Source organism: Arachis hypogaea, chromosome 16 (genome assembly GCF_003086295.3).
Source record: "Arachis hypogaea cultivar Tifrunner chromosome 16, arahy.Tifrunner.gnm2.J5K5, whole genome shotgun sequence".
Lineage (NCBI taxonomy): Eukaryota > Viridiplantae > Streptophyta > Magnoliopsida > Fabales > Fabaceae > Arachis > Arachis hypogaea.
This window is the reverse complement of record NC_092051.1, coordinates 74,519,790-74,527,522: the sequence shown is the minus strand read 5'-3', so window position 1 is coordinate 74,527,522 and position 7,733 is coordinate 74,519,790. Positions and strand designations below refer to the sequence as shown.

The window sequence follows — 7,733 nt, the reverse complement described above, 5'->3', positions numbered from 1 at the left end:
TGATGAACATCAAGAACATATTTTTGAAAAATTTTTAATGCAAAGAAAACATGCAAGACACCAAGCTTAGAATTCTTTGATGCTTACGCACTAAGAATTCAAGAATGCATATGATAAACATGAAAAGACACAAAACAAAAAATCATCAAGATCAAACAAGAAGACTTACCAAGAACAACTTGAAGATCATGAAGAACACTATGAATGCATGAAATTTTCGAAAAATGCAAGATGCACATGCAAGTGACACCAAACTTATGATATGACTCAAGACTCAAACAAGAAACACAAAAATATTTTTGATTTTTATGATTTTCTAATTTTTTTGGATTTTTATTTATATTTTTTGAAAATTATGTGAAAAAAAAGAAAAAATAAGGATTCCAAAATTTTTAATATGAATTCCAGGAATCTTGCCATGTTAGTCTAAAGCTTCAGTCCAGGAATTAGACATGGCTCACTAGCCAGCCAAGCTTTCAAAGAAAGCTCCAGTCCAAAACACTAGACATGGCCAATGGCCAGCCAAGCTTCAACAGGTGATCAGAAACAGTAGCAGGTGGATTAACTCCAACTAGCTTGCTCTTGATAACAAATTGCTGCCTCAGTCCAAATGAATTTAGACATGGCTTTACAGCCAGCCAGGCTGCAACATATAATTACATGGGCTGGAGTGATTAGTTGAATACCAATCCCAAAGTAGTTTGGGTATGGCTTTACAGCCAGATATGATTCAACATATTTCATGAAACACTAGAATTCATTCTTAAAATTTTGAAGCCATAGAATAATTTATTTTTGAAAACATTTTTATTTTTTTCGAAAACAGATGAGAAAATTTTAGAAATTTTTTTTTTTTTTTGAAAAATTTTTGAAAATAAAATAAAAAGAAAATTACCTAATCTGAGCAACAAGATGAACCGTCAGTTGTCCAAACTCAAACAATCCCCGGCAACGGCGCCAAAAACTTGGTGTTGTTGCCGGGATTGGGATCTCAAACGATTCTTGGCGCCAAACAGGAACAATTAAGTCCCCGGCAACGGCGCCAAAAACTTGGTGCACGAAATTGTGATGTCCAGGCTCGAACAATCCCTGGTAATGGCTCCAAATCTTGGTGCTTTTATCTTAATTCATAATTGTCACAACTTCGATACAACTAACCAGCAAGTGCACTGGGTCGTCGAAGTAATACCTTACGTGAGTAAGGGTCGAATCCCATGGAGATTGTTGGTATGAAGCAAGCTATGGTCATCTTGTAAATCTCAGTCAGGCAGATATAAAGTGATAATGGTGTTTTCGAATATTATATAGTAAAATAGGGATAGAGATACTTATGTAAATCATTGGTAGGAATTTCAGATAAGCGAATGGAGATGCTTTTCGTTCCTCTGAACCTCTGCTTTCCTGCTATCTTCATCCAATCAGTCTTACTCCTTTCCATGGCTGGCTTTATGCAAAGGCATCACCGTTGTTAGTGGCTACATCCCCTCCTCTCAGTGAATAATATGCTCACGCACCCTGTCACGGCACGGCTATTCATCTGTCGGTTCCCGATCATGCTGGAATAGGATTCACCCTCCTTTTGCGTCTGTCACTAACGCCCAGCACTCGCGAGTTTGAAGCTCGTCACAGTCATTCAATCATTGAATCCTACTCGGAATACCACAGACAAGGTTTAGACCTTCCGGATTCTCTTGAATGCCGCCATCATTCTAGCTTACGCCACGAAGATTCTGGTTAGGAGATCTAAGAGATATTCATTCTAGCTTAATTCATGTAGAACGGAAGTGTTTGTCAGGCACGCGTTCATAAGGGAGAAGGATGATGAGCGTCACACATAATCATCAGCTTCATCACGTTCTTGGGTGCGAATGGATATCTTAGAAGCAAAATAAGAAGAATTGAATAGAAAACAGTAGTACTTTGCATTAATCTTTGAGGAACAGCAGAGCTCCACACCTTAATCTATGGAGTGTAGAAACTCTACCGTTAAAAATACATAAGTGAAGGTCCAGGCATGGCCGAGATGGCCAGCCCCCTAAACGAGATCAATAGTCTCCTAAGATGAACAATGGAATAAAACTGAGACCAAAGATGCTCAAAAAGACTAGTAAGAGGTCCTATTTATAATAAACTAGCTACTAGGGTTTACATGAGTAAGTAATTGATGCATAAATCCACTTCCGGGGCCCACTTGGTGTGTGTTTGGGCTGAGCCTGAGTGTTGCACGTGCAGAGGCCATTTGTGGAGTTGAACGCCAGTTTCTGTGCCAGTTTGGGCGTTCAACTCTGGTTTTGGATCCTTTTCTGGCGCTGGACGCCAGATTTGGGCAGAAGGCTGGCGTTGAACGCCAGTTTACGTCGTCAATTCTTGGCCAAAGTATGGACTATTATATATTTCCGGAAAGCCCTGGATGTCTACTTTCCAACGCAATTGAAAGCGCGCCATTTCGAGTTCTGTAGCTCCAGAAAATCCACCTTGAGTGCAGGGAGGTCAGAATCCAACAGCATCAGCAGTCCTTTTTCAACCTCTGAATCTGATTTCTGCTCAAGTTCCTCAATTTCAGCCAGAAAATACCTGAAATTACAGAAAAACACACAAACTCATAGTAAAGTCCAGAAATGTGAATTTAACATAAAAACTAAAGAAAACATCCCTAAAAGTAACTAGATCCCACTAAAAACATACTAAAAACAATTCCCAAAAGCGTATAAATTATCCGCTCATCAACTCATCCCAATGGGTGTCTTGTATGCTGTTCTGTATGCCCAGAGTGCATCTTGTAGCCTGGTGCTCCAGTCTCTTCTATGAGGTTTGACTATCTTCTGCAATATGCACTTTATTTCTCTGTTAGATACCTCGGCTTGCCCATTAGTTTGAGGATGGTAGGCTGTTGCTACTTTATGAATTATCCCATGCTTGTTCAGTAATCCTGTTAGTCTCCTGTTACAAAATGGGTGGCTTGATCGCTCACGATTGCTCGTGGTGATCCAAAGTGACAAATAATATAGTTTCTAACAAAGAAAACAACAGTGTTAGCATCATTAGTGCAGGTAGGAATTGCTTCCACCCATTTAGAAACGTAATCTACAGCTAACAAGATATAAAAATAACCATTAGAATTTGGAAATGGACCCATGAAGTCAATACCCCAAACATCAAAAATTTCACAGAAAAGCATAATTTGTTGAGGCATCTCATCCCTCCTGGATATATTACCAAATTTTTGGCATGGGAAACATGATTTACAAAATTCAGTAGCGCCTTTAAAAAGAGTAAGCCACCAGAATCCACAGTCTAAGATTTTCCACCAGAATCCACCAAAATGTCCTCCACTCTCAGATGAGTGGCAGGCCTCTAGAATGGACTGGAATTCTGATTGAGGTACACACCTTCTAATTACCTGGTCAGCGCCACATCTCCATAAATATGGGTCATCCCATATATAATATTTAGACTCGCTTTTCAGCTTGTCTCTTTGATGCTTAGTAAAGTTTGGAGGAAAAGTGCGGCTAACTAGATAATTAGCTACAGGCGCATACCAAGGGATTACCTCAGATACTTCTTGCAGGTTATCAAATGGGAAATTATCATTTATAGGAGTGGAGGTATCCTTAATGTGCTCAAGGCGACTCAAGTGGTCTGCCACTAGATTTTGGTTACCACTCCTATCTTTAATTTCTAAATCAAATTCTTGTAGTAGCAGTATCCAACGTATAAGCCTTAGTTTGGACTCCTTTTTAGCTAATAAATACTTTAGAGCTGCGTGGTCTAAGTACACTACTACTTTAGTACCAAGTAAATAGGCTCGAAATTTATCCAGAGCGAAAACAATAGCAAGAAGCTCTTTCTCAGTAGTAGTGTAATTAGATTGAGCAACGTCTAAAGTCTTAGACACATAAGCAATGACAAAAGGATCCTTACCTTCATGCTGAGCCAGTGCTGCTCCTACTACATGGTTGGAAGCATCGCACATGATTTCAAATGGCTGGCTCCAGTCTGGTCCTCTCACAATTGGAGCTTGAGTCAGGGCAGTCTTCAGCTTATCAAATGCTTATTTGCAATCCTCACTGAACTCGAACTCAATATCTTTCTGCAGTAATCTGGATAAGGGAAGTGCATGGCCAAGGAACGAACGGACTTCCCTCACAGAGGAGGGGCAAGGTAAACTAGAAATAACATCCACCTTTGCTGGATCTACAGAAATGCCAGTTTAGATACATGTCCTAGTACAATCCCTTGTTTAACCATAAAGTGACATTTTTCAAAATTCAATACAAGGTTTGTACTGACACATCTATCTAATACTCTAGATAAACTATCAAAGCGAAGGTTAAAGGAATCACCATAAACGCTAAAATCATCCATAATAACCTCCATACAGTTCTCAATAAGGTCAGAGAAAAGACTCATCATGCACCTTTGGAAAGTAGCTAGTGCATTGCACAAGCCAAAGGGCATTCGCTTATAAGCATAAGTCCCAAAAGGACATGTGAAAGTAGTTTTTTCCTGATCTTCAGGGGCTATATGAATCTGGAAATAGCCTGTGTAACCATCTAAAAAGCAATAATGTGATTTACCTGACAGACGATCCAGCATTTGATCAATGAATGGAAGAGGATAGTGATCCTTTCGAGTGGCCTGGTTTAGGCGCCTGTAACCAATGCAGACCCTCCAGGCGTTCTGTATTCTGGTTGCTATGAGCTCTCCATGCTCATTCTTCACTATGGTGACTCCAGACTTCTTGGGTACCACTTGTACTGGACTTACCTATTCACTGTCTGAGATGGGGTAGATGATATCTGCCTCTAGTAGTCTGGTCACTTCCTTTTTGACAACCTCTAAGATAGTGGGATTCAGTCTTCTCTGGGGTTGACGAACAGGCCTAGCTCCCTCTTCTAGAAATATTCTGTGCTCACAAACTTGAGGAGTGATGCCTACTATGTCTGCCAAACTCCACCCAATTGCCTTCTTGTGCCTCCTCAGCACACTAAGTAACTGCTCTTCTTGTTGAGAAGTGAGTTCCCGTGCAATGATAACTGGAAACTTCTGCTTGTCCTCAAGGTAAGCATATTTGAGGTTTGGAGGAGGGGTTTCAATTCTAACTTCAGCTCATGGCCAGGCTCTGGATTATCTGGAGTTGGTGACAATGGAAAGTACTTTCATTGTCCTCAGAAAGTGTCCCCACACTCGGACCTTGTCCTATGTACTTCTCTTCTAACTCTTCCTGCTGAATTTCAGCTACGGTTTCATCTATGATGTCACACTAGAGGATAGAATGATCTTCTGGAGGGTGCTTCATAACTCCATTCAGATTGAAGCTTACTACTCGGCTGTCTATTTCAAAAGAGTATGTTCCTAAAAAGGCATCCAGTTTGAACTTTGAGGTCTTCAGGAATGGTCTTCCGAGTAGGATTGATGATGGCTTCTCTGAGTCATTTTGGGGCATCTCCAGGATATAAAAATCAATGGGAAATGTGAGCCCCTTAATGCCCACTAATACATCTTCAGCAACTCTAGCCACTATAATAATGCTTTTATCTGCTAACATAAAACGAGCTGCCGACCTTTTTAAGGGAGGGAGCCTCAAAATATCATATATAGACAAAGGCATTATACTAACACATGCTCCTAAATCACACATGCAGTCAGAAAATACCACACCACCAATAGTACAATTAACCATACATGGACCTGGATCACTACACTTTTCAGGTATACCTCCTATTATAGCAGATATAGAACTACCTAAAGGAATAGTTTCTAATTCATTAATTTTATCTTTATGTATAGATAAATCTTTTAGAAACTTTGCGTATTTAGGTACCTATTGAATAACATCAAAAAGGGGAACAGTTACTTCAACCTTTTTGAATATTTCTACCATTTTGGGATCAGGTTCCAACTGCCTCCTGGGCTTCCTTGCAAGTTGTGGAAATGGAATAGGAATGGCGTTTTCTACAGTGTCTGTGCCCTTTGGTGCTTCTTCCTGTGATTGAGCTTCTTCTTCTTCAGTCATGTCATATATATCCTCTTCCTTCTCAACATCTTCTATTTCCACTACCTCTTCAGCTGAGGCGTGTTCTGGTGGGTTTGGCTCTTCCTGATTCCTCTCTTGCAATGTGGTTCCGGACCTTAGGATGATGGCATTAATGCCACCCTTTGGATTGGGTAATGGTTGAGAGGGGATTCCACTAGAGCTCAAAGGCTGGTTATTAGAGTTATTCATTGATCCAATCTATGAGACAAGAGCTTGCAAGGTAGAGTTCAGACCATTTAGAGTAGAAGTAAAGTTGTTTTCCATGGCCTGTTGTCTCCGATCAATAGATTGTAGTAACTCATCATTAGAAGATGAAGAAGGACAAGTGATCTGAGAGGACTACTGTTGGTTGTGCTGTGATCCTTGGAATTGCCTCAGGTGAGGTGCTCTGTAAGGTTGGTTCTGGTTCTGCTTCCTGTTATTGTTATTATTCCACCTCTGATTTTCCTGATTGTCTCTGCCTCCTCTGTTATTGTTGTCCTTCCAGCCCTGGTTAGAATTATCTCTCCAACCTTGGTTCAAATTGTCCTGCCATCCGTGGTTGTAATTGCCACCTTGATTGTATCCTTGATTGGGATAGTCATAGAAGTTATGAGTGGCTGCCACAATGTTGTCTTCTTGCTGGAGCTGCGGACATTCATCAGTATAATGGCTATTATCATCACGGATTCCGCACACTCTCTGTGGGACTAACTGTTGTCTTTGCTGTGGTGGAGAAGGTTGAGCTTGCTGAACTTATTGTTGATTCAATTGCATCTGCTTCAGTAAGTTGGTCATTTCACAGATACTCTGAGTTAGAGCAGCAGTCTCTCTGCTAGAGGATACTTCTGCAATAGCTTTTGGACGGCCTTATTTCTGCCTGTGATACCGAGTAGATTTAGCTAAGTCGCTGATCAATTGCCATGCCTCATCAGTGGTCTTGTACTTTTTCATAGACCCATTGCTAGCACTTTCCAATGTGCTCTTATCTTGGGGCTTCATGCCCTGTGTGACGTAGCCGAACAACACTATCTTGTCAATCATATGGTGGGGGCATGCTTCCATAAGGTTGTTAAAGCGCTCCCAGTATTCATAGAGAGTCTCGGATTCGTCCTGAAAAATCATGGAAATGTCTTTCCTTAGTTTGTCAGTAACTTCAGCTGGGAAGAATTTTTCCAAAAATTCTCTTCTGAGCATATCCCAGTCAAAAACAGTTGCTGCGGGTTGAGTGTAGTACCACTCTCTTTCTTTTCCCTCAAGAGAGAACGGGAAAGCTTTCAACAGAATAGAAGTTTCATCTGCACCATCACGCCTGACAGTCGAACAGGCTGCTTGGAAATCCCTAAGGTACTTGATAGGCTCTTGAGCAGGTAGGCCATGAAACTTAGGCATCAAATTGAGTAGTGCAGTCTTTATTTCAAAGTCTATAGCCACTGCTGTGTGATGCGCTTGAAATAGTTGCATTGTAAAATCAGGGGCTCCAGCCTCCTGGATAGTAATTCTCCTAGGTACTGCTATGTCACCTACACGTAAATCACCCGAATCAGCAGAAAGGGAGCTTGTTTCTTCCTCAAGTGACGTTTCAGATTCGCCCTCAGAGAGGACTAACTGACGCCGAGCTTGCCTTATTCCTGAGATAGTTCTTTCAATCTCAAGATCAAATACTGGCAAGCTTGGATCAGGAAGTTAACACGTCATTTAACGAAAGAAACATGCA

General features: G+C 40.9%; 1 non-coding gene across 1 annotated transcript; it reads left to right on the top strand.

Moving 5' to 3' along the window:
- The first annotated feature begins 7,054 nt into the window (after positions 1-7,054).
- LOC112761795 (small nucleolar RNA R71) lies at positions 7,055-7,162 on the top strand. Its single transcript, XR_003182172.1, has one exon. It is a non-coding gene; the product is annotated as a small nucleolar RNA R71 (small nucleolar RNA).
- The last annotated feature ends 571 nt before the right edge of the window (positions 7,163-7,733 follow it).